We start from the raw sequence: 27,546 nt of genomic DNA on the forward strand, positions 1-27,546 counted from the left end.
TGAATTGGGTAGGCTATATTGTCTGTAGTGTGTGTGTGTGGATGTTTCCCAGAGATGGGTTGCGGCTGCATCCGCTGCCGTAAAAACTTGCTGGATAAGTTGGCGGTTCATTCCGCAGTGGCAACCCCGGATTAATAAAGGGACTAAGCCGACAAGAAAATGAATGAATGAATAACATTTTTGGAATTAAATATAATTTGTATTTATTTGTTAACATACACAAGTAGTGACAGATAAATCATAAGAAAATCACCAAGACTTACATATAAACACTATTTTATTGCTGTCATTTAACAAAATGTTTTAAATTATAGAAATATTACAAAGTAAAAACGACAAATACTGTAAACAGTGGTTAGGGTAAGGAAAGGTTCAGTTACCATGAACTAAACTGTTCATAAAACATGTTTTCTGGTTTCTGAATGTTGTTTCAATTTAGAAGGTTAGAAGGTTTCGTGTGCTGATGACACACTGAGAATTTGAGGGCTCTATTTTGATGGTCCATTTGCAAAACGGAAAGCGCAGGGCGCAAACGCTTTCAGGGCGCGTCAGTATCCATATTTGCTAATTTAAGGACGGGAAAATCCGCTTTGCGCCGCGGTGCATGATCTAAAAGAGTTGAGTTTATTTTCCTAATGAGTTATAAGTTTGTTTTGAGAATAAACCAATCAGAGTCTCATCTCCCATTCCCTTTAAGAGCCAGTTGCGTCGCGCCACAAGCGCATTTGCTATTTACAGGACGTAAAGTAAGTCTAAGTGGAAAAAATCAGCATTTCACTAGCAAACAGTTCACAATTTTTTTAAACAGAAAACAGTTAAACAGAGCATCTACTGCGTGAGAATGAGGGATAATGGATCTACTTTCACTTTCGCTTTCGTGGATAGGGAAACCTTTACACACAGACATCAATTAGCCTATAAATAATTAATTTCGTTTGTTAAGCGCAAATATTTGTTTCAAAACTATTTCTAAATTCAGTTATAATTTCCAGCAAATGAATAAATGAACAATAATAACAAAATGTGCTCAAAAACCTGAGTTATATCCTAAAACACATGCTGTGCCCCATATGGTCTAAAACCTGACAGGTGGACAAATCTAAGCTTGTTTTATTAAAACAAATATAAATATGGATATAATAAATAATACTGCTAATAATAATAACATTATACAAAAGCTAATTGTTATGAATGAACTGAAAAAGCCTCCCAAGATGAAGAAGACACAAAGCAGTGGTTTTTCATATTTATGTAGGCTAGAAAATAATTTTTTGTAATATTTTAATCCTTTATATTTATATCCTATATCTATTCTTATTATATCTTATATATATCCTTAATATTTACATTTTTTTCATATGTAAAGATATTTGCGTATTGCTCTACATCTTGTGTGTAGGCTATTAAGCAGTGTGTAAGCCAGGCACAACTCTGCACTCGACTTTAGACCGCGTTTGTTTTGGTCTAATGAAAAATCTATTATAGTTTCTCAAAATAGCGACGCATCAGCGGTCCGCCTCAGAACGCCTTCCTTTTTAGACCAGAACGCCTATGGGCGCACATATGAGCGCAAATGCATTTGCTATTTAAAGAGCGTAGCGCAACGCCTCAAAACGACTCTTGCGCCAAGCTGAAACTAGCAAATAAGTATTGCGCCACGCCTTGCGCCACACTGCGCCGGGTGTATAATAGGGCCCTAAGTCTTTTTTGTCGTCAATATATGCAAATCCATACTTTACATATTCAGGGTCGTTCTTGCACTTTGACTTATTTCTTGCTATAATTAAATGAAATTTCACATGTCAAACGGTAGGGTTGTTGTGCACACATTTCAAAATAAAAGTCAAAACAAGTTTGGAATTAAACTTTTGTTGTTGTTTTTTTTGACCACACACTTCGCGACCCACCAATTGAGAAACACTGAATTAGAGCAAAGTAGAATAATCTGTCAAATCAGATTAGACTAATCAGACCAATCAGAGCAGAGTTACCAGACCAATCAGTGTGCAGTATAGTTATCAGACCAATCAGAGCACAGTGGAGGTACCTAGATATTGCGTGACTGTAACATGGGGAGTCTTTAAAAGCTTAATTTATCAACTTTCAAAAATTAGATCAATTATTATCAACAAGAATGATTACTTTTACAGTATGAGTTTGGACTCATCTTTGTTGGTGTTTTGTGTCCTACTGAACTAATCAGTGTTTGTTCTGATCACTATTTTAAAATGATGAAGGTGAACACAGAATGAATGAATCCATCTGTGAAGAGACTTGTTTTTGATTTAATTCTTCTTCCGTCCACCGAGATGCCAGCAGCACTTGGAACGCAAACTGCTGTTTTACTCAGAAAGTTGGCTAAAAGGTCTGAATCGTTAGTGAAGGAATGCTTAAGCAAATTGAGCTGTGGTTACAGTATTCAATGAAGGTCAAAATAACAAGGAGAGGTGAAAAAAAAAAAAAGATAATATGCTACAATCACAGACGTCTCAATCCGGATAGGATTAGATTTCTCAGAGGATCCCAGAAACAACCCTGAAAAACAGTAGGTCAATTGCTCCATAATTTTATCAAGGCTGTGTGACTAAAACACATGGACAGGATTAAAATCACGAAGCACATCTGTTAAACACAACTGTACCTCCTCTGAGAAAACCAGGGCTTGCTACAGTTCCCTCACTTGAACTGATCTGTTTGTTGCATGAATTACACTGGAAAAGGCACCTGTTTCCTCAACAGGCCTGTGTTTTTATCCTAGAGTTGGATCTGTGATAAACTCGCCTTTAAAAGTGTGAAAATCTGCACCTGACTGTAATTTTACAGGGTGCGAACTGTAGGTTGATGAATAAATCATCAGCCATAATTACTTCTCAGCCCTTGATCAGCTCACAGACACACAAGTCAATAATTATGATGGCAGTCCTACATCACATCAGTCGTGCTGAACCCACAGGTGGGCTGTTTCCCCCTAAATACCATATTGAATATAACTTTCACAGTATCTATTTTGTAATATTTTAATATTTGATGTCAATGGCTTCTGTAAAGTTAGGAAGGCATTTCAAATTGTTCTTTTTATTAAAAGAAATGTTTGACCTCTGGGGGAATATGGGTTTGTTTTTCACATTTCCACATTCCAGATATATTACAACTCTCTGGTGCATAGTAGAGTGACACCGAAAACACCAACAAATTGGCCAAAGTGCTTATTATATTTGGTTTGATATCTTGTTGTCTAATGCAACGACGATCATCCAGTTTCACCGGCGACAAAATGTCTAAACGCCTTCTGAGGTCGCCGAGTTTTAATTGAGTGTTATGACTATCAATGCAAATTTAAGCGCGCTGATTTAGTCGCTGCGCTCACACAGTGCAGCTGTCGTCACATCTCCACAGGCTCTGGTTGTTATATTTGTGTTTGTGCTGAATGATGTGTCGCGGTGAGTGTTGACAGTTAACAGCACGCTCTGTTGGGACGGCAGGAGTGACAGCTGAACACCTGTGGGCCCGCGGATGCTGTCACACCATCACCGCTGCTTGACTGGCCGTAATAATGGCGAGCGGAGCGCATGAGAAGACGGGGGAGGAGAGCAACCCAGCCGCCAGCTCAGTTTTCTGTTATAACCATAAACAGTGCTGACGGCCAGCCAGTTTTCCATGCTGCAGGCAATGTTACTGCAGCCCTGAGCAAAACCAACGACCTCACGGTGACTGGCTTTCAGTGTGTGTGTGGGTGTGTGTGTGTGTGAAATGAAGAGTACAGTAACACAATAGGTCCGATTCCACTACTCTCCATGAAACTGGAGTAGATTAAAAGGCTCCTCAAATTTAAACGAATTGAGTTGTTGAGTTGTAAGAGGGCCAGCCATTTTTTCACACATGCATACACACACATATAGTTGCTCTATATTAGCCTCATTTTAATTAAACAAAATTCACATACCAAGTTTTCTTAATTTTTTCATGATATGACGGATTTTTTATGAACCCATGCTAAGTGCAAACCTGAAGCTCTGAGTGCTCAGGTAAAAAAAAAAAAAAAAAAGTGCACTAAAATACACTTTATTTAAGTATACTTAGTACACTTTTCAGTAATGCACTAAAAGTGCTCTATTTTCGCACACTAATTTTGTACTTAATGTACTAAAAGATAGTATTAAGTATATGTTAAGATAAACTTAATACCATCTAAGTCATGGGTGTCCAAACTACGGCCCGCGGGCCATCAGCGGCCCTCAATCAGTTTTGTGGCGGCCCGCGAGGCTTTTTTAAAATATCAATAGAATCTGGCCCGCTATACAAAAATGAACGTATTTCAATAAATAACCACCGGGTGTCGCTATCACATGCATTCAATTAAGCAGCAGTTCTTGTTATGATCTATCTATCTATCTATCTATCTATCTATCTATCTATCTATCTATCTATCTATCTATCTATCTATCTATCTATCTATCTATCTATCTATCTATCTATCTATCTATCTATCTATCTATCTATCTATCTATCTATCTATCTATCTATCTATCTACACACAGTTGAAGTCAGAATTATTAGCCCCTCTTTGATTTATTTCTTCTTTTTTAAATATTTCCCAAATGATGTTTAACAGAGCAAGGAAATTTTCACAGTATGTCTGATAATATTTTTTCTTCTGGAGAAAGACTTATTTGTTTTATTTCGGCTAGAATAAAAGCAGTTTTTAATTTTTTATGAACCATTTTAAGGTCAAAATTATTAGCCCCTTAAGTCTTCAGAACAAACCATTGTTATAAAATAACTTGCCTAATTACCTTAACTTGTCTAGTTAACCAAATTAACCTAGTTAAGCTTTTAAATGTCACTTTAAGCTGTATAGAAGTGTCTTGAAAAATACCTAGTCAAATATTATTTACTGTCATTATGGCAAAGATAAAATAAATAAATTATTAGAAATAAGTTAATAAAACTAATATGTTTAGAAATGTGTGGAAAAAAAAATTCTCTCCGTTAAACAGAAATTGGGGAAAAAATATACAGGGGGGGTAATAATTTAGGGGGGCTAACAATTCTGACTATATATATAAATATCTATCTATCTATCTATCTATCTATCTATCTATCTATCTATCTATCTATCTATATATATATATATATATATATATATATATATATATATATATATATATATATATATATATATATATATATATATATATATATATATATATATATATATGCGTGTCTGTGTGATGTATGTCAAATTTGGCCCGGGACAACGTTTTTTTTTTTTTTTTGTATCTGGCCCTCGGCCCAAAAAGTTTGGACACCCCTGATCTAAGTGTACTCAACTGTGCTATTTTAAGACACCCTAAAATTGAACTAAAATGTGCTTTTAACATACTATATCTGTATTTTAAAATATATATATTTAGTTACAACTAGAGACACACTTGAACCCTAATTTTAAACATTTATAAAGATATTTAAGAATAGCTTAAAGCATAATAGTAATATATTAAAAGAATATACAAATTGTAAAAAAAAAAAAAGTGTGCTAAATACTGTATTAAAAGTATTTTGGGAAAATGTACTTCTACTACAATACATTGCTAATAGTTTTTTTATGAAGTCAATTTAATGTGAACTTAAAATTACCACACTCAAAATCAATTTAAGTGTTAGTGATAATAGTGCATTCACATTAAGTGTACTTAAGTACAACTTTTGGGAAAATGTACTTCTACTACAATACATTACTAATAGATTTGTTTATATATTAACTTATTTTAAACTTAGGATTAGTATGTAAACAGTGTACTAAAAATCAACTAATGTTTAAAGCATTTAAAGCACACTTTTGAAACATCGAGATTTTAAAGTCAATTCGAAAATGAACAGGTAACCAATGAAGCTGCTGCCGGACAGGGGTGATGTGATGAGAAGAAGGGGTTCTGGTGATGATACGGGCAGCTGATAAAGCGAAACATGTCATTTTCTGTTTTCAGAACAATAATCCTTTGGTAGTTGAACATTCAGTGCATCTCTAAATATTATAGATCAAATTTGCTGCTTGGTATTTTGATATGAATCTTCACGCAGTAAATGCGCCTGACTGCAATGTCTTTTAATCATTACTGTCACTTTTGACTGACACATTGTTCTCCCTTCTCCTAATAAGAGAATTTCCAGTATCAGTGTTTCCACTAAAATATCAACCACCAATGCAGATTTCCTACTCTATTTCTGCTATTTCTCTTAAGAAAGTTTCGTTTGCGCAATACCAAGCAAAACTCTCTTTCAGAAGTATGTCTTGTGAATGCCTGGCTGAGAGCGGGCAGCGACCCGATGGATTCACACTTGCAGTACAGATGATAAATGACATAAACATCTGATGGTGCGCTGCTGTCACCAAACAACTGCCTGAAAGCACAATGCTAATTTCTTTTGCAGCCATATGCAAATGTAATTTACACTGTTTTATTTTGTGGTCATGGATGGAGAAATCATTCGGCAGCCTGTTTATTCTTGAGTATGTGGTATCAACAACAAAGTCATTATGTTTATGACAGTTAACTCTACTATATGCGTAATCATTCATTTGTTTTATGGTTTTGACAAGCTAAAACTGAAACTTTTCCATGTATTCCTATTGTAAATTGTATTTAAGGTTATTTTTAGTGTCTTATCTCTTATTTTGGAAACGCAGTTGCGCAGTAGGTACAGCTGTCTCCCAAGGGGGTGGGGGGGTGGGGGGGGGGGGTGGGGGGGGGGGTATTGCGTATTGCTGTTCAAAGTTTGGGGGGGTTATTGCGGATAAAGGTGGTAGGGTGACGCGGACAAAAGTAAATAGCTCCAAAATTTGGAGGGCCCTTCATAATGTCTCTGGGACCCCCTAAGTGTATGGGCCCTTAGAATCGTCCCAACTTTCTCCCCCCTAGCGGTGCCCCTGCTGTCGCCTCACAGCAAGAAGATCGCTAGTTTGAGCCTCAGCTGTGTCAGTTGGCATTTCTGTGTGGAGTTTGCATGTTCTCCCCATGTTTGCGTGGGTGTCCTCCAGGTGCTCCCGTTTCCCCCACAAGTCCATTCGGTTTAGGGGAATTGGGTAGGCTAAATTGTCCGTAGTGTATATGTGTGAATGAGTGTGTATGGATGTTTCCCAGTGATTTCCTTGCGTTCGCTTGGGTTTTCTCCGGGTGCTGCGGTTTCCCCCACGGTCCAAAGAGATGTGGTACAGCGGAACGAACAGCCAACTGTTCCAACATTTGTTATATGGATGCCCTTCCAGCCAAAACCCAGTACTGGAAAACACCCATACACACTCATTTACACACCACTCATACACTACGGCCAATTTAGCTTATTCAATTCATCCTATAGTAGATGTCTTCAGACTGTGGGAGAAACCAGAACAGCCGGAGTCAAGATGTAGAGAACATGCAAACTCCACACAGAAATGGCAACTGGCCCAGCTGTGACTCGAACCAGCAACCTTCTTCTATGTTATAAATGTCTTTACTGTCACTTTTGATCAGTTTAATGCATTACAGCTGAATGAAATTGGATCTGTTTAGTTTATTGTTGTTGTCGTCATTATTTTAAAGTTAAAGTCTTCCTCCAAACTTTGGATGTAGTATGCATCATATGGCAGTGTGGATCATAGTTTCCACAAAAAAAAAAAAAAAAAAAAAATAAAAAAAAAATATATATATATATATATATATATATATATATATATATATATATATATATATATATATATATATATATATATATATATATATTTAAAATGATGCACAAAACATGTTTACTTTTGGCCATAATAGAAATGAGAATGAGATGCCTTTGCACTATAATAGACAACTGTGAGTTTGTTTTCTTCTCTGTTTAGGGGGAAATATGACATTTCTTGACAGTGCTTGTGAGATTCACCCATACAATACCTGTCTTTCCAATGTCTATTTATAATCTGTCAGTGCACTCAGATCTGTAAAACACTGGACCCGTGGACAGCATTTATATGTGAGAGTGAGAGTGTATATGTGTAATGTTGTGGTGACCAAATGTCTCCAAGTATAGCAGTGCCCGTGCATTTTGACCTTGTGTGAACTTTTTTTTGTGCTCATGAAGAAAACCCCTCCTAAATCCAATAGTATCTGGATGCAGCCTTTATGATGCAAGCTGAGATTGCATCACTCAGCGATGCAATGTCAGACAAAATGCACTCAAATGGAGCAAGTGACGTCACTGTGATGGGTAGGGTTAGGGGTGGGGTTAGGTGAGCCCATTAAAAAGCATTGGATACAGCACAGATTGCACTGCACCAGGTCTGCAGCCAGAACCCTCTCCCTAAATCAGAAATTATAAAACAGAATGTAGTATTTTGAAAATGTAAAAATGTACATTGCTTTATGTGAGGGTTGGGTTTAGGGGTAGAATTGGGGTAAGATATCCCAATAAATCGGTAGACATAGATATTAAACATGAAAGGTCACAGTTGTCTAATGTTGATGAATTCAAATATCTAAGTCTTTGTCTTGATACTGAATTTTCCTTTAAATCTTGAATTGATTTTATAATTACAACATTTTATCAATGCTTAGGTTCTCCTTATCGTTCTCATTCATTCATTTTCTTTTCGGCTTAGTCCCTTTATTAATCTGGGGTCGCCACGGCAGAATGAACCGCCAACTTATCCAGCACAAGTTTTACGCAGCGGATGCCCTTCCAGCTGCAACCCATCTCTGAGAAACATCCATACATACTCATACACTACCCTATTCACCTGCACCGCATGTGTTTGGACTGTGGAGGAAACCGGAGCACCCGGAGGAAACCCACGCAAACGCAGAGAGAACATGCAAACTCCACACAGAAACTCCAACTGACCCAGCCGAGGCTTGAACCAGCAACCTTCTTGCTGTGAGGCGATAGCACTACCTACTGCACTGCCTCCTTATCGTTCTATTAGTTGTTTTTCTTTAATTCGATCATTTTTATTTTTGGATTAGTCCCTTTATTAATCAGGGGTTGCCACAGTGGAATGAACCGCCAACTTATCCAGCATATGTTTTTACGCAGCGGATGCCCACTCATCATCATGTTGCAACCCATCACTCACTGACACAAGTACACTACACCTTAAAAAAAAATCTGTACTTTTACGGTTTATTTCCGGCAGCTGGGGTGTCAGAAAAAAATGTTAAATAACGGCTGTTAAATTACAGAAATTTACTGTAAAATAACGGCTGATAAATGACAGAAATTTACTGTAAAATAACGGCTGATAAATTATAGAAATTTACTGTAAAATAACGGCTGTTAAATTACAAAAATTTACTGTAAAATAACGGCTGATAAATTATAGAAATTTACTGTAAAATAACTTCTGTTAAATTACAAAAATTTACTGTAAAATAACGGCTGATAAATTACAGAAATTTACTGTAAAATAACGGCTGATAATTTACAGAAATTTACTGTAAAATAACGGCTGATAAAATAACGGCTGTTAAATTACAGAAAGTTACTGTAAAATAACGGCTGTTAAATTACAGAAATTTACTGTAAAATAACGGCTGATAAATTACAGAAATTTACTGTAAAATAACGGCTGTTAAATTACAGAAATTTACTGTAAAATAACGGCTGATAATTTACAGAAATTTACTGTAAAATAACTTTTGTTAAATTACAAAAATTTACTGTAAAATAACGGCTGATAATTTACAGAAATTTTACAGATAATTGCCTTTCCAGTTATATTTATTTTTCTAGATATTGTAATAAAGGAGTTGTCCAACACTACAGTATGTACCTTTTTATGAGTATAACTGCACCTTCATTTCAGTTATACCATAAAAGGTACAGAACAGTATCATATGAGCTCTTTTCTACCATATAAGGTACAACATTTACAAAGGTCCCTAAGGAACATTATTTGCACCTTTTTTCTGACAGTGCAGAGGTCTTTTCATTTGATTTTAACATGATTTAACTAAAAAAAGTTTTTTTTTTTTTCAAATTATATTTAGTTACCAGATAAATTGACAGTAATTTCTGACTTTCATTTTAGGAAATAAAGTGGAATTCAGCAGGTATTGTCAACTGTCCAAACACATTTCAAAATATAATATTTTTTCCTTTCCCAGAGATGGGTTGTGGCTGGAAGGGCATCCGCTGCGTAAAAACTTGCTGGATTAGTTGGCGGATCATTCCGCTGTGGCGACCCCGGATTAATAAAGGGACTACGCCGACAAGAAAATGAATGAATGAATATTTTTTCCAACTTTTTCAACAGAAGAAGGAAAGATTTGGAAGTGGAGGGTGAAAAATGTATTATTCATGAGTGAACAGACCCTTTAATTGTGTTAAGAAACAAAATGTTCTCTTTTAAGTGCCTTATTATTATAGGCACACATGTTTTTATCGACGCAATCTCATGGCAATTTGTAACTTTTTGATTTAGTGGCTAATTATTATATTATATTACGAATATCTAATTCGTAAAATTTAGTACGATTTGCTAAACACCCAATGACGTTAACTTGTACAAATTAGTTACTAAACTGACAAAACATAAAATACTTGCGTTTCCTTGTGAGATCAGGCTGGCTTTTATATATATTCTTAAGCTCATGAAATACACAATATCTCATTCAAAACAATTATGCACACTTCTTTTCACAAGGACAAACACACTCACAGCTTCTCTACAGAGTCTATGTAAATAGAAACTGGAGACATCGCAATTTGCCATGCAAATCTCCTATGAGTGTGTCTGAGAACTGTATGTGTGTGTGAAAAGAGAGAGCGAGAGACAGAATGATTAAGACAAAGACGCAGCATTTCTCAAAACAATTTTACAAGAAAAAAATTTCACAGAAACAAATAAAAAGAGATAAACTGAAAACAAATTACCATTTAAAAACAATATTTCCATACTCCCTCAGTATCTCTGAATAGAGAGAGAGAAAACAAAAGTGTAAAAAGCCTTTAGTTTGCCAAAGCACACAGTGCATGACTGCTGAGGGAAAGACGAGTCATTTCATTTCAGAAGTTTATTTCATTAGCCGCATTAGTCTCGGGTAATTACATCTATTTTCCCTCTCTCTCTTGAGAATGAGATGTTGTTTTAATGTAATTCACTGTATTATACACAGACAGTGTTCAGGAGGGAATATTTGTTTCTAGCAAAGAATAAACTCAATAACTTAAGAGGTTTGTAACATTATTAATACAAATTAAATATATATACAGCAGGGAAAATAAGTATTGAACACGTCATGTTTTTTCCTGGGAATAATATATCTAAAGGAGCTTTTGACATAGAATTGAACTACATTTAGGTAAAAATACAAAAACCAACAATTATAATTTAATACTGTATATAAAAGTGTTTTTGGTGGACTCCTCTCATATGGAAAATGGGGTCACATGCATTATTCTGGTGTGAGAGTAAAAATCTCGATGGTTCTGTGGGTCTTGTCTATCAAATCAGAACTTTATTTCGTATTCTTTATTGGAGTCGGTCCAGGTGATTGTCTGGGCCATTCTACAGCTTGATTCTCTTTCTCTGAAAGCATTTAAGAGTCTCTTTGGTTTGATTTGGATCATTGTCTTGCTGAAATGTCCACTCCTGTTTCATCTTCATCCTCCTGCTAATGTAGATGTTGGACTGAAGTAGCTGATATTCATTTACACTGACGAAGGACTGATGAACTACTGAGAGATTTCAGCTGCTGTCTGGGCCTTCCCTGCCTTTCTACACCTCCCTTTCTTCATGTGTTCAATACTTTTCTCTGTGTCATTTCATTTTATTAAGCATAACTTAATTTGTAAACTAGTTAGATTTGTTTTCTTTGCATATATGGATTTATTTGGTTGTTACCAACATCCGGGGAAAATTTCAAGTCATCGGCACCTTTAGAAATATGTTTTCTGAGAAACATGATTTCTCCAGGAGAAAAAATATTATAGAAAATACTGTGAAAGATTTCTTGTTCTGTTAAACATCAATTTTGCACATTTAATGTACATTTCTTTACAGTCACATTAGTCTTCTTTGACTATAGAAAAGTCATGGATTTCTGCATAAATAGTCTACATTAAAAATGTCTGTTTCTACTTATTAATAAAACTGCATTTCACAATATAATAAGTAAAATAAGGAGACATGGAATTACAGATCAGTTCCCCAACAGAACAAAATTTAGGCCAAGTTTCGGGCCTTGTTAGAAAACTCTCTTCAATCCAACTCTGTAATGGTTTTTTCCAAACCTCAGAAGTGTAGCACAACTTCACTTCAAGACTGCAGGACTGCAGTTGCTAAAGCAACATTCTCCAGATCCTGAAGCACAATCACAGCCTCCAGGACAATTCAAGGATTCATTCTTGGCATGCAGCCCTCAAAAAGCAGCACAACCTGTGATTTCTGTGCATTTTGGAAAGAGTTTGCCTGTAGAATATTTACTGAAAACTGACCAGTACATAGCTGTGTTCCAGAAATTGCAACCATACAAACGGAAATGAACCAACTTTGCATACTTAATAGTTTTACAGTTCAAGTCAGAATTATTAGCCCCCTTTGAATTTTTATTTCTTTTTAAATATTTCCCAAATGATGTTTAACAGAGCAAGGAAATTCTCACAGTATATCTGATAATATTTGATCTTCTGGAGAAAGTCCTATTTGTTTTATTTCAGCTAGAATAAAAGCAGTTTTTAATTTTTTTTTTTTAAAAACACCTTTAAGGTGCAAATTTTTAGCCCCTTAAGTGGTTTCATTTGGAAGTGTAGAATCTATATTTTATACACATATGCATCACTTTAAAATACACAGTACTTTATTTAGACTTAAATACACAGTATTTTGGATACCCGAGCTGGGTATTTTACATTGGTTCATTTTCATTTTTCTTCATATGAAACATGTACAAGTTATAGCTCAAATGAAAGCTCTTGCCGGTGCTCATACGGTTCTAGCATTATTTTTACTGAATTATATTCACATATCAAACAGTTGCCGAATGAATTGCGGTGTTTCCATGGTGCAGAAATGAAAACAATACATTTATGATCAATAAGCAGCCCCAGATAGCACAGACAGCTGTCATCTCTTACCTTATGTTGTGCGCTCTGTTTTTGAGCTGATGTGCATAAGTAATCCTTTTATATGTCTGATGTGGTCCAAACACAGTGAATTATGTTTGATCAAACAGAAGAATAGTGAAATATGAAAACAATGATCGCTCCCTGTGGCTTGTACAGCACCTCTCATCAGTTGGAATACAATAACTTTTGCATAGATTATGGTGGAGAGATTTTCTTTTTTCCTATGATTACAGACATGTGCAGGAACCACATTAATTACAGCAACCTAGACAGAACCTAAAAGGTACACTTTAAAATTTGAGTTTATAAAAATAAAATACAAAAAGCGCCTCTTTATTTAGGTGTTTATTATAACACAGACAACATATAGAGATATTTTAAACACTTTCAATAGTGTTTTATGAAAATTCAAAGGGTTTTCTTTAAAATGATACCAAATTTTTGCATTTACAGCTCTGAATATGGATTTGGGAACCTTTTAAATGTAGGTAGACAAAATCCAGGTGGAAATCCCAAAATAACAGCGAGTTTAACTGGTTAAGCTATGTGTTGTCCGATAGTCTAGAGAACAAACCATCATTATACAAAAACTTGCCTAATTACTCTAACCTGCTTAGTTAACCTAATTAACCTAGTTAAGCCTTTAAATGTCCCTTTAAGCTGTATAGAAGAGTCTTGAAAAAATCTAGTCAAATAATATTTACTGCCATCATGGCAAAAATAAAAGAAATCAGTTATTAGTAATTAAAACTATTATGTTCAGAAATGTGTTGAAAAAAATCTTCTCTCCGTTGAACAGAAATTGGGGGAAAATAAACAGGGGGGCGAATAATTCTGACTCATCATCCCCACTAAAAAAAAAAAAAAAAATTTACATTCAATTATTGAATGATTTTTGAAGCTGATTGTAAGATTCAGGACACAGAGACAAGCAATAATAGAGAGTGGGATTAATACAAAATGTCCCTAAATACACAGACACTCGCTATTTTTACAGATAACACACGTTGATAATTTGTGTTATTATTCAAAACACTTCCATTAAAGTTGATGTTTTTGATAAATAATTGAAGGTGTATCTATGAGACACAGAATGTACCTGCAATTCTAGAATCCCACACACTGGCATATACTTTACATCAACTCAAATGTCCAGTACAGTGTTTTGTTTGGTGTATGTTAGAATAATGATCATGGAGAAATAAAGAGATGTTGTGTGTTGATACTTCACAGCAGATCTGATGGGTTGATATGACTAAGACACACCCCACTTTTCTTGTGGGAATTACTGCCCTCACACACTCACAAACATACCGAAAGAGGAAGGGGAATCCTACATCTTCATGTTCACAACAGACTTTCTCAAGGTTCTAATTTCACTCTAGTGATTTGCAATTTGTCAAAGCAATACACATAGTTTCACTCCAGGACTGTCCACACGTGCCTGTGATTATAACACAAGCACACAGATATACTCATACACAGCCCTGCTGAAAAATCCAGCTTAAACCAGCCTAGGCTGGTTGGCTGTTTTAGCTGGTTGACCAGGCTGGTTTTAGAGGGGTTTTGGCCACTTCCAGGCTGGTTTCCAGCCATTTCCAGCCTGGTCTTAGCTGGTCAGGCTGGAAAATGACCAGCTAAATCCAGCTAAAATCAACTTGACCAGCCTGGTTTAAGCTGGACATAGCTGGTTTTGGCTGGACTCCCAGCCTGGCTAAGCTGGTCAAGCTGGTTTTAGCTGGTCAGCCTGACCAGCTAAGACCAGGCTGGAAACCAACCTGGAAATGGCCAAAACCCCTCTAAAACCAGCCTGGTCGACCAGCTAAAACCAGCCAACCAGCCTAGGCTGGTTTAAGCTGTTTTTTTCAGCAGGGAGGCCCGTGCAGAGACCGTCCAAAGTTGTTGTCGCGCGCGTTCTGATCAGCTGTGTTGTCGCGCGCGTTCTGATCAGCTGTGTTGTCGCGCGCGTTCTGATCAGTTGTGTTGTGGCGCGCATACTCAAGAGCAGTGTTGTCGCGCGCCTACTGAAGGGCGGGACCGAGGGTGTGTTGCGTCGCGGGGGCACTTTTGAGGCCACTTTCTATCCAAGACTAAAAAGGGCATGTGCACTGCACAGGTTGAGCCCTATGTGTGCACGTGCCTGCAATACATTTCCCTTTTTTCTCAATTTTTGTTGTCTAGTTTTTATTTTGCTGTTTAGTTGTGGCCTGTATTTATGTTTAATGTACATGAGTGCCGTAAAGATGTCAGAAAATTAAACCTGGTGCCTTAAAATCAATGTGCTGTGTCTTTATTATTACATAATCACCCCAGGGGTCACAAACAATTGAAAGGCTGATGGCTTTTTATATGCCTGTTGTTTTTTTAATGTAACTAGTAGCTACTATTTTTTTTTTATTCTGTAGGTTGTGGATTAAATATGCTAATTCTAGTAGTTTAATAAAATGATTTGGATTTTTGGAAATCCCCAAGCAATCCCCCCCCGGTCATTGTCACCCCCACTTTGAGAACCACTGCTATTGAGCTCACAGGAGAGCTGATATAGTCACCATAACTGCATAATGTGCTCAATGTGCTGTTAATACTCCACCGTGGAGAGATATTGTATGTGGGAGATGATATTTCATAAAGAGGATTATGTTCCTTTGAAGGATGTATGTAAAACCAGGCGTACAATTGTCTTGCCGTAGCTCAGAAGACGTGTCAGGCTTGGTTAAATGTGTTTCCATTGACTGAGGTTAGTGTTAGAGACTTGACATGTGATTGGAGCTGAAATTTTAATGTGGTGTGGAATGTGGTGGCGTCTCTGGGGGCAGGTTACTGAACAGGGCCACTTAAAGTGCAAACAGCCTGGGCTGATTCATGAAAACTCTGACGATTGCATGACAACAGTGTACTAAAAACTGGACTGGTGCATGGGGGATTATTAAAAAATAAAAATGACTAAAAATAGTGCATATTACCGCCAGGCCTGTAGTTGGAAACGCGACTTTGTAAAGAAATACTGCATTTATCATGGGCATACATATGTGCATGATCAATGTTGGGGGTTACACAAGTTACATAATTCATTTATTAATTTATTTTCTTTTCGGCTTAGTCTCTTTAATGAACCGCCGACTTATCCAGAATATGTTTTTCGAAGGAAACACCCTTCCAGCTGCAACCCATCACTGGGATACATCCATACACACTCATTAACACTCATACACTACGGACAATTTAGTCTACCCAATTCACCTGTACCTTGTGAGAGAAACCAGAGCACCCAGAGGAAACCCACAAGAACATGCAAACTCCACACAGAAACGCCAACTGACCCAGCCGAGGCTTGAACCAGTGACCTTCTTGCCCTGAGGCGAACGTGCTACCCACTGCGCCACCTTGTAGCCCCAAGTTTTGTAAATGAAAGGGACTCACTGCCGCCTGATGGCCTTAAGATAACAGAGAACAGTTAACAATCATTTAAGCTGATATATTTAACAATTTTTTTTATAAAAAAAAAAAAAAATAATATATATATATATATATATATATATATATATATATATATATATATATATATATATATAAATATATATATATATATATATATATATATATATATATATATATATAAATATAAATATATATATATATATAAATATATATAAATATAAATATAAATATATATATATATATATATATATATATATATATATATATATATATATATATATATATAAATTGTTAAACAATTTTTTAACAATTTAATTTGCATTCGGACATTCAGAGGTCGGTTTCAGGCCTTCATATGTGGAAATAAATCTGATATAGCTTGGATATGTGACAATGCGACTGTCATGTAAACAGGCAGATCGGATTTATTGAGGCGTTCCGTTTTGTACATCATTAAACTTGCGACAATGTGCTGCTTCTCCGCGGTGTAATGACCTAGAAGGAACAGCGTGTGTGGAGATGCCGACGCGGTAAACAACATCAGAAGAAACACAGAGAAGGAAAGTGGTCAGTCGCCACAATTTGCTCCCACCACACCTGAGATCTCGCTTGTACCTATAAATTCCTCTGAGAATTCGCAAAGCTGCGATGACGGCCTTTTCCCACCTCCACCTCAAAATCATTTTAAAGTTAGACGAACTTTGTGTTGTAACTTTTGCTTTTTGTCGCTATTAATAAACACACTGCGGGCTACACATAGAATAATAATTTATTCTCTCCAACAGCAGTGCGCACACAACCAAAGGCTACATCTTCAACTACACACACACATGAGGGGCATACCATTACATAAACCGCATGGGGGTAAATCTGGACTGAACCATTCACTGCTTTTACTACACTTCACATATTTCGCAGAGCTAAAAACAAGACTATTTCTTCCACCGTGGCTAGTGTGGAGCAGATGCTAGAACCCGCCTTTATGCATGCGCGACATCGTAAATTGTATGGCAAGTGTAAACGCATGAATTAGATATGGGTCACAATTAAAACAACGTGTAAACAGACAGGCAAACAAATCGGATATAGGCAACAAATCGGAATTAAGCCTGATTTATACTTCTGCGTCAAACACCGGCGTATGCTACGGCGCTGACGCATAGCCCTTCGCCGTGGCCATCGCCGTCACTGACGTGCACCTCTCAAAAAATGTAACTACACGTCGCAACGACGCGTAGCGTAAGCTCTGTGATTGGTCGGCTTGGTAGCGCTGACGAGTCTGGGCGGGACCGAGAGGCGCGCGAATGGCGCGACGCCGCGTGAGCGATTGTTTACAAGTGTGGAGTCCCGTGAAGGAGCTCCGGATGGAAAGTTTTGTTTTGTGTTTACCTCATAGTTAAAGTTGTTGCACGTCCGCCGGTTCCTGCCTCAAAATGAGCGAGTTTGAGCCACTTGTACATCCCGGAAGTGTTCAGGAAATGCAAAAAAGTAGCGAAGAAAATTGACACAGAGGAACATTTACACCTCACTGCCAACTAGCGTTTCGGAAGTGTTAATGCAGACCGGCAGAGACAGCGCGCAGAAGTATAAATGCACAGCCACGCGCGTTGCCTGCGCCGTGGGTTACGTCGGTCACCTGACGCAGAAGTATAAATCAGGCTTTAGGCATCAATACCTGACAGTGTAAACAGGGCCTAAGTGACTTTTCAGGCAGAGCTTAGTGCCTTTTCATTGAAAATAGTTCGCAAAAGTGGAGGGAGCCCCAAGCTTGAGGATCTTATAAGCGTAGGGCTCTCTCCTGGGACAGCATGCCAAACAAGCTTTATAATCAAGTGTGAACTCTTGAAATAAGTCTAGTTTTATTCATGCGCATATGTTTTTTGTTATGTAAATATTCAAAAACTTTAAAGAATTTAAGCTGATGCCTGTTAAAGGCATAATCACTTTCAAATTCGAGAACTTTTACTAAAAAACTTGCATTTTCAGAACCCCAAAACACTCAAGACCTCAAACCCTGGTTAGTTCTATTGGCATAGGGATTGTGATGAACAACAATTTAGCTCATCCACTTGAGATATGTGAATTCCAACCTGAAGTCTGTCTGAACTTGGAGCAATGATTACCAGGCTCTGGGATTCCCCACAGTCACATTTAGCTGCTTTCCTTTAGCACCTTCTCCTCCAGAGTCAGACGCTAAGCGTTCACTGTAACTGGCTGTGATGTAACAGTGCTGCTTTTCTGACTATTTCTGGACTATATTGGTCCACAAGGCGAACAGACATCTGAAAAGACATCAGATAAGTGGTTCATTAGTTGTTCTAGTTGCCGCTTTGGATCATGGAGAGCTGCTCCCCAAGGTTTACCTTTGCAGGGGTCTCTGCTGCAGAGCAGGCTTGACCCACTTTTGGATCAGGTGGTGTGATACAGCTGTTCCACCTTCTGTTGGCTGGCCACCAATAAGCAGGCCCACACAGAATCTGTACACGCAGAGCTCCGCACAATGCTGCAGAACGGGAACGCCCATCATTCACCACATCACGCCACACGTTTCTTTTAGAGTATTTTAGTTGATTAGATTCGCCTTTTAGCCAGCACATAAAAGTGAAACACTCTCAGCTCTATCAAATATCTAAGCCTCCTGTTGTCTTGGAATTCTGTATATGTCTTTGGTGCCCTTCAGGTCAAAAATGACCCGCCTTTAAACCTCTAAAATGAAGCAGCTTGATTGAATTGTAATTTTTGCATGATAGCGAACTGAACACCAGGATCATGGTACTCATGGTTTAGTGTCACCTTGATGGTGACACTAAAAGGGCTGCAGTGTACTATTGCTTTGCTCAAATCTCTGTTGTTAGATAAGGTGCAATAACTTTTTGTGCACTTTGACCCATCACCTTTGCCCGGATGGACCTTGATAGTTGTAGGAGTTGATAGTTAATAACACTAGAAAAATAACATCACCAACAAAGGCTAATTTTGAAAACGTAGCCCTTTATACATTTCTGGAGATCGCTAATTATGTAGCCAGAGGAACGTATGGCTGCATTTTCTCTTTTAAACGAACAATACGGGGTGGTATGACGCCATTTCTTTTCACGCTTACCAGCTGACTGCTTACCTCTGTATGGAAGGCTTTTCCGCTGTTAACAGTTTGTCCAGTTAGCTCGCCATGTATGTTGACGGACTTGAGATGCAGAGAGGAATTGACCGAGACAACGGGGTTTGAGTCTGGTGAAAAATGGTTCCAGAAAGCTGGAAAGACAAAAACAGAAGCCAAAAAATAAAACAAACAAGTAAATAACAGAGTGAGAATGTGGAAAATATGAAAAAATGTTCAAAATCAGGCGAGGGCTTTTCTTGTTCTGGATTGCTTTTTAAAACTGTCGGTTGGACTTAGGGAAGTGGGTGGGCGGGTCAATCTGTGTTTTTGAAAACACTATTGGTTGGGTTAAGGAAAAAAGGAGGGTGTGTCAGTCGATCGGTCAGTCAGTCGAAGGTGAATTATCTGGTGGAATTATGCGAGAGCAACAGGCACGAATAGCACTGGTAAGAGAAATTTGAGATCTTAAAAAGCATACACAGCGACCTCTGGAGGATTCAGGAAAACAAAAACTGCAAAGAAACGTACCTCCTGGGACTTATTTAGCGCTCTCCAGAAATGTATATAGCGGTACATTTTCAGAATGAGCCTGTGTTGAACACCATCTTACCAGCACTGACTGACTCCTCACTCTAATATTCTTAAATAGTTGAAGATAAACACATCGACTGACTTGTGATGGACTGGAAATCAGTCTGGGTAGCCTTACTTGGGAAAAAGATACAGCATCCTTGTGACCCAGCATTAGTCAAGCAATTTGAAAAATAGATACATGGAAATTTCAGACCTGCGTTTCAGACAAAAAAAAACATGGAATTCATTCATTCATTCATTTTCTTGTCGGCTTAGTCTCTTTATTAATCCGGGGTCGCCACAGCGGAATGAACCGCCAACTTATCCAGCAACTTTTTACGCAGCGCATGCCCTTCCAGCTGCAACCCATCTCTGGCAAACATCACACACTCACTCATACACTACGGACAATTTAGCCTACCCAATTTACCTGTGCTGCATGGCTTTGGACTGTGGGGGAAACCGGAGCACCCGAAGAAACCCACGTGAACGCAGGGGGAGAACATGCAAACTCCACACAGAAACGCCAACTGAGTCGAGGGTCGAACCAGTGACCCAGCGACCTTCTTGCTGTGAAGCATCAGCACTACCTACTGCGCCACTGAAAAAATATTATAAACGTTCAGAACATAACGCGATGTCTACAAGCAGACATTATCACTGTGTTTGCTCAGTCCAGCTTGTCAGCAAGGTGCAGTACGTGATACACAGACACACGAATGAACATTATGAAAATGAAAGTTTGTTGTACTGTTGGTGGTTCACTTTCGTTATTTGGTAGGATTGCATTTATACTAGTAGTGAACCAGACCAGAGTTTGTGTGAACCCTACCCCAGACCACCTCTTTCAGGCAGACTTGGGTACAGGTGTCGTACTCTGATTTCAAATGAACCCAGGTGCGGACCAAAAGTGCTAGTGTGAAAGCACCCTAAAATATACAAATGAACTCTCAAATGAATCATTTTTGATAGTTATTACATTAAAATGTTATGAATAGCCGTGAGATTGCATTGGCATTACTGAAAGCAAAGCACCGGCTTCACAGATAGGGTTACTTTGAACGGTCATATGAACAGACCTGTTAAAATGTTTTTGTGTTGCCTTTGAAAAACAGCACAATATGGGTTCAAAATGACATGCGGGTTAGTAAATAATGGTGGAATTTTCTGTTTTGAGTGACCTGTTTCTTTAAATCCAGACTCTTCTCTCCAGACAGCAAACTACGCATTAAATTCCCCAAGCCTTTTAATTGGCTCTAGATCCATTAGACAGCACCAAGTGTTATTTGCCATAGTTGCACTTAGCTCACTGATTGGTTCATGGCCCGGAGAGAACAGGCAAGAGAGACGGAAGAAAGAGAAAGGCTGCATGAGCCATCTATCTTTTGCAGTTGAGAGCGGCTATTGATTTTCTCAGCCAATAGATTGCTCACATGGATAATTGGTAAATTAGCCTGGTAATTGGTCACAATAATTAGCCATTTTAGGATATCATGTGTAATGAGTAATATTGCTGTTCACATTCCCCGGCTCAGTTTAGAGCGGAGCGATTCCCTCCCCCAACAGAAGAGCGGCCGATCAATCGGAGAGCAGTCTTCCTCTCCCATCCTCCTTTCCTTTCCATTTAGCACGGCAGGCTTTCCCGTAATACTACATCTGTAGAGGGGCTGCCTGAAGGAATGCTTGCATATACATACATACACTTGGGTGTGATTTCAAAGGTATGGAAACTAACCGGGCAACTGGAGTTGAGTGTGTAAGCAGACATTTGGCAAGTATTAACCGCACAGTTTTACAGTAAATAAACACAAGTAGGTTAAAGGGGAAGGGTGTTTTTTCTTTCAAAGTTAAAATGTTATCCTATCCTAGCTTCCCTGAAAAGTGTAAACACTGTGGCGTTATAGAAATGTTGATGTTTCTTTGAGAAGCCTTACCAACAACGGTGGCATAGACTTGCTTGGTGCAGGATTATGTGCACAATCAATCAACAATTCAAAGAATAATAATATTAATCCACAAATTTGGTGACACGGTGGCTCAGAGGATAGCACTGTCACCTCACAGAAAGAAGGTCACTGGTTTGAGTCCCGGCTGGGTCAGATAGCTTTCATGTGTGGAGTTTGCATGTTCTCCCTGTGTTGTTGTGTGTTGATGCTCTGTTTTCCCCTACAGTCCAAGGACATGTGGGTAAAGCCGTATAGCTGAATTGAACACACTAAATTGGCCATAGTGTATGTTTCCCAGTACTGGGTTGCAGCTGGAAGGGCATTCGCTGTGTAAAACCTATGCTGGATAAGTTGGTGGTTCATTTTGCTGTGGCGTCCCTTGATGAATAAAGGGACTGTGATGAATAAAGGAAAATTAATAAATCCACAAGTGCGGTTTATTTATAAACTAATTTCAAGAGGATTGCGCGCTTATGATTGAACACAGCTGGTACCGCATCAGCTCTGTATATTGCAGATGAATACTGACACACTATAAACAACCAGAGCTTTCTACTCTAGTCATCTTCGTCTTGAGAATCCCCCCTTCCACCCCTACTCCTCCCCTTCTCTTATAGGGTGGCACAGCGGCCCAGTGGTTGGCACTGTTGGCTCACAGCAAGAACGCCGCTGGTTCTGCCCCTCTCCTTGGCGTTTCTGTGCATGTTCTCCCAGTGTTTGCATGGGTTTTCCCCAGGTTTACTGGTTTCCTCCCACCGTTTGACATGCACCGTAAGTAAATTGACTTCAAAATAGCATCTTAAGACAACTCTTAGCCAGATACATCTCAGCACGTTCACAAGCAGGGGAGTTCTCTGGACCTACCTGAGCTCAAACTCTCCTCTCACCTTCAAACGGGTGGGAGCCCCGAGCTCGAGGATATTCTGAGCTCTTGCCAAACACGCTTTATTATCAATCATCAGCTAAGTGTAAACTCTTGAAATTTGGTTTGTAACATAGCCTACGAAAAATGTAAATCATATGTTAAATTCACTTGAAAGTGAAGAACTAGTTGGAGAACGCCCATCTAAACTACTGAAGCACTAGGCTTACAATATGGAAAGTACTTCAAGAGTTTTGAATTCTGATTTCAAAGAGATGTGTGTCTTGCCTGGACATAATCTCATGACATCAACCCCCCCTCATGGAAGAAGAAAGCCATTGTGTGTTTACAACTGTAACAATAACACTCAGGATGAGCTAAAATCCCAAAGATTTAATCTAAATCATCACAGTTAAATTACTTATTAAGATCCTTAAGAGTTCTTCTTGAGAGACATGTTTGTCTGAAATTCTAGGGCAGGGATGCCCAAATTTGGTCCTGGAGGGTTGATGCCCAGGAGTTCCAACCCCAACTACTGAACTACTGACACAACTAAACCAGCTAATCAAGCTTCTACTGTGGCAGCGTTCCATTCCACTTTTAGACACACCCTTGCAAAGTTCCCTTCCCATGTTCCCTCGGGGAATCCTCAGTGTCATTTTAAAGTGCGTTCAACAAGTGCAATGTGATTATGACATCACAATAGTGTAGTTCCCAAGTGCTCAAGGGTTTAGGGCAGGGGTGTCCAAACTTGATCCTGGAGGGCCAGTGTCCTGCTGAGTTTAGCTCCAACTTGCTTCACCACACCTGCCAGGAAGTTTCTAGTACAGGGGTGCCCAAACATGGTCCTGAAGGGCCAGTGTGTTCTGCATATTTTAGTTTCAACCCCGAACCAGCTAATCAAGCTCTTTACCTTCACTACAATCTTCCAGGCAGGTATGCTGAAGGAAGTTGGAGCTATGCAGGACACCGGCCCTCCAGGACCGAGTTTGGACACCCCTGGATCAGGGCATCCCATTTAAACCCATTCAGATATTCAGCTAGTAGCAGACACTTTTGTAATGTAATCAATGACGTGCATCTGAGGCAACATGATGGAGAGAAGTCAGCAAGTGAAGGTCACTGGAATGCAGCCTAGGTATACTTGAAACCTCAGGGCAGGTGTGTTGAAGCAAGTTGGAGCTAAACTCTGCAGGACACAGGCCTACCAGGACTGAGTTTGAGCACCCCTGTTCTAGGGGCTTCCACTTTAAATTTACATGCCTCTAAACCAGTGGTGTCCAAACTCGGTGCTGGAGGGCCAGTGTCCTGCTGATTTTAGCTTTAACTTGCTTCAACACACCTGCCAGGAAGTTTCTAGGACAGGGGTGGCCATATCAAACACACCTGCTTGTAATTATCACATGGTGTTCAGGTCCTAATTAATTGGTTCAGGTGTGTTTGATATGGGTAGCAACTGAAATCTGTAGGAAGGTAGTTCTCCAGGAGCAGGGTTGGCCACCACTGTTCTAGGATATCTAGTAGGAGCTTTATTAGTTGGCTCAGGTGTGTTTGATTAGGGTTGGAGCTAAACTCTCCAGGACACCGGCCCTCCAGGACCGAGTTTGGACACCCCTGCTCTAAACATACCATACCATGAAGAAAACTGTGATTTGTAAATATATTAATTCAGCAAAATATTCATTTTTACAGCTCTGACATGGGAAGAGTATGAAACTGATTTGAGCTGAATAATGACTTCTCTCTTCTGGCCTTTATAAAGTGTTATAAAAATAAAGATGACTTGACTAGTTTGCCCAACCAATGACAAAGGAGAGGAGTGTTCAAAACATTCATTTTTATTTTTGCAACTTCACTTTTAAGGGTCAAATGAGGAACCAGAGATTGCTGCATTAGTAATTTGGATATAGAATTTTTAGTTTGCTTGCAAAGCCCAAAATATCAACATCTGCCTCAACCACCGATGGCACGAGTTCCTTATTGAGCGATCTGTTGTCTAAATGGTAGATGGGGGCACTGTTTAGCAAACCAGTTTGCAGCGATCATTATATTGATGCTGCTAGTAAACAGAACGAAAAAAAAAAAATCCCACACTTCACCACAAAACAGGGACACGACAGATCAGCTGCCTGATGTTTTTGGCTAAAACATGCACACACTCGCAGACAAATCTGGAGTCATCACCTCTTTATCATGTAGTGCTTCACCATATGTGTGTTTTGATGTTCTCGTCTGAGTGGAAATCCCCCCGTCCAGACTGCGGTGCCCTGATCCCAACGCTCTAGCGGGAAGAAAAGAACAGACAAGGAAAAGCAATGAGTCATAACCCAATTTACTGTGAATGAGGGGACACAGGAAAGATAGCAGGCCAATTTTATCTTACTGTCTACTTTATTATCTTTAGCTTTTTATGTGTCTCATTTATTGCTATAATCAGTTTGTTCAATTAAGAGAGAGTTTTTTTTCATGCACACTCTTAATTTTACTCATAAACACAAACTTTATTCACAGTTTTCTGTGTATGTGTGTATGTGTGTTACTGTAATCTCCAAGCTCTGCCTGCTGATTCCAATCACTAGGGGAATTTTCGAGTGTGTGCCACTATAAAACTGCGCTTATGAGGTCTGAGGCCACTTTAGCAGGAATGTGATGGGTAAAACTTTTCAACATGTAATTGCGGACATTTCCACACCCAGAATACTGACTGCTTTTTTAAATAATAAGCAATTCTGTTTATCATTTTAATAGTACAGATAATCTTATCTGAAATCAAATAGACTTCTCCTTCTAGGTGTATTCAAATATCTGTCTGAGACAGTGTCTATAGGTAAACGGCTGTTGGCCCAAAGGCTACTTGTACTGTGTAAATGTAGTGCATGATGTTGTTCTTTTTCTCGGACACCCCTTATGCTCTTCTTTTTTGTTGCTGAAAACAGGAAGTGCCCATATTGTGTGCTTCCTATGTCCAGCTCTCTCTTGTAAACCCCCTCCCATGCACACACACACAAATAAAAATAGAGAGTAGTCAAAGCAGAGCTTGCAGGGGAAAAAATGGACTGATTAATAAAATGTGAATGTGTGTTTTTTTTTTTTTTTTTGGTTAACAAATAAATCAAATTTAAATAAAACTGGCTGTCAGTGCAATTCAATTGGTTTGTTACTAGAAAGGGGAATATATTAATTTAGAATATGTAATACAAAGTGATTTCCAAAATGAGTTCTTTCTGACCGAAAATAAAACATTTTAACGTTTAAAATGTAATTAAGCAAAAGTAAAATAATTTTTTATGTGTTTTAAAGTACAAATCCAACAAACATAGCACTTAAGTAACTAATCAACTCAAATTATTCAAGTAAAATATAAACGACAATGTCTAGACTTTAAAAAGTGAGTAAATCTTTTGAACTGAAGTTATTATGGAAATATGTCCATAATTAGAAAAATTAAGTTGACTTAATTGACTCAAAGTTACCATGGGTTTATTTACTGTTTAAGTAAAGTCTACTTATCTCTTTTACGACAAGTAAAAAAGTCAAATTAAGTTCAAAAAGTTTTTTACAGTGTACTTTATACATCTGCATATTTTATATTTAATTATTGAAGTATTTTGAGAGTGTAGGAATACTGCTTTGATTGCATCATTCATCAGACAATCTTTCATCTGAGAAATATGTCAAAGTTACAAAGCATGCTGTCTATCTCATGCAGAAAAGTTAGTTCATGCTTTTATGACTTCTAGAGTTGATTACTGTATTTCTCTGTTCGCTGATTGCCCAGCTTCCTCTATTATTAAACTTTAGTTAGTGCAAAATTCAGCTGCAGAGTTCTACCAGGTCTAGAAAATATGACCATAACTCCCCAATTTTATCCTCCTTACACTAGCGGTTATGTATTAATAAAATATTGCTTTTTACTTAAAAAAGCTTTAAATAATCTAGATCCTGTTTATCTAACCAACCTTCTGTCTCGCTTCTAACACTTCATCTGCATCTGGTGTGAATGCAGCAATAGAAATGAATAGCGGTAACCTGGAGTTGTAGCAAGTATTGTGTTTATTATTGCCAAAAAGCACACTCCAACCACATTAATCTTCCTGTGCTTGAAATAGCTACCTTGTTGTCTAATTTAAACCAATTTTCTTCCAAATACAATAATCCACCTAATAATCCTTATTCTGGTTGAGGCATAATCTGACAGGGATGTATTTTTCGCCAGTACACCAACTTCTAGCATGACTGTCACCAAACAAACTACATTTGGGACATGTAGAAATTTAAAGATCAGAATTTTAAACATATTACACAGCAAAACTTTTAATATTAAATCAAGCAAATATATATCATTCGAATAAGTTGCTTTCCCCAACGGCACAAACAGTTGTAACATTTTTGTGGCCATTCCCGGCAATGGCGACCAATCTATGGGTGAAGAAAAAAAATCCCAACTTCTTCAGTCATGTCAGTTCCCCAAATCTGTCCACCACTGATGGCTTATACCCATGACAACAGAATAATCTTAAAATACACTAAAACAT

The 27,546-nt window shown here is 38.2% G+C and overlaps 1 protein-coding gene and 1 long non-coding RNA gene across 2 annotated transcripts in view; one reads left to right on the forward strand and one right to left on the reverse strand.

Annotated features, from left to right (window-relative positions):
- The window catches only part of dhx35 (DEAH-box helicase 35), a 386,570-nt gene that overhangs the window by 333,320 nt on the left and 25,704 nt on the right, over positions 1-27,546 (forward strand). The window lies entirely within an intron of this gene.
- LOC141380617 (uncharacterized) lies at positions 16,939-25,292 on the reverse strand. The gene is made up of 5 exons (XR_012398939.1): positions 25,196-25,292; positions 19,649-19,782; positions 18,894-19,033; positions 18,198-18,812; positions 16,939-17,639 (listed from the first exon to the last, which is right to left on the reverse strand). It is a non-coding gene; the product is annotated as an uncharacterized lncRNA (long non-coding RNA).

This window comes from Danio rerio, chromosome 23 (assembly GCF_049306965.1).
Source record: "Danio rerio strain Tuebingen ecotype United States chromosome 23, GRCz12tu, whole genome shotgun sequence".
Lineage (NCBI taxonomy): Eukaryota > Metazoa > Chordata > Actinopteri > Cypriniformes > Danionidae > Danio > Danio rerio.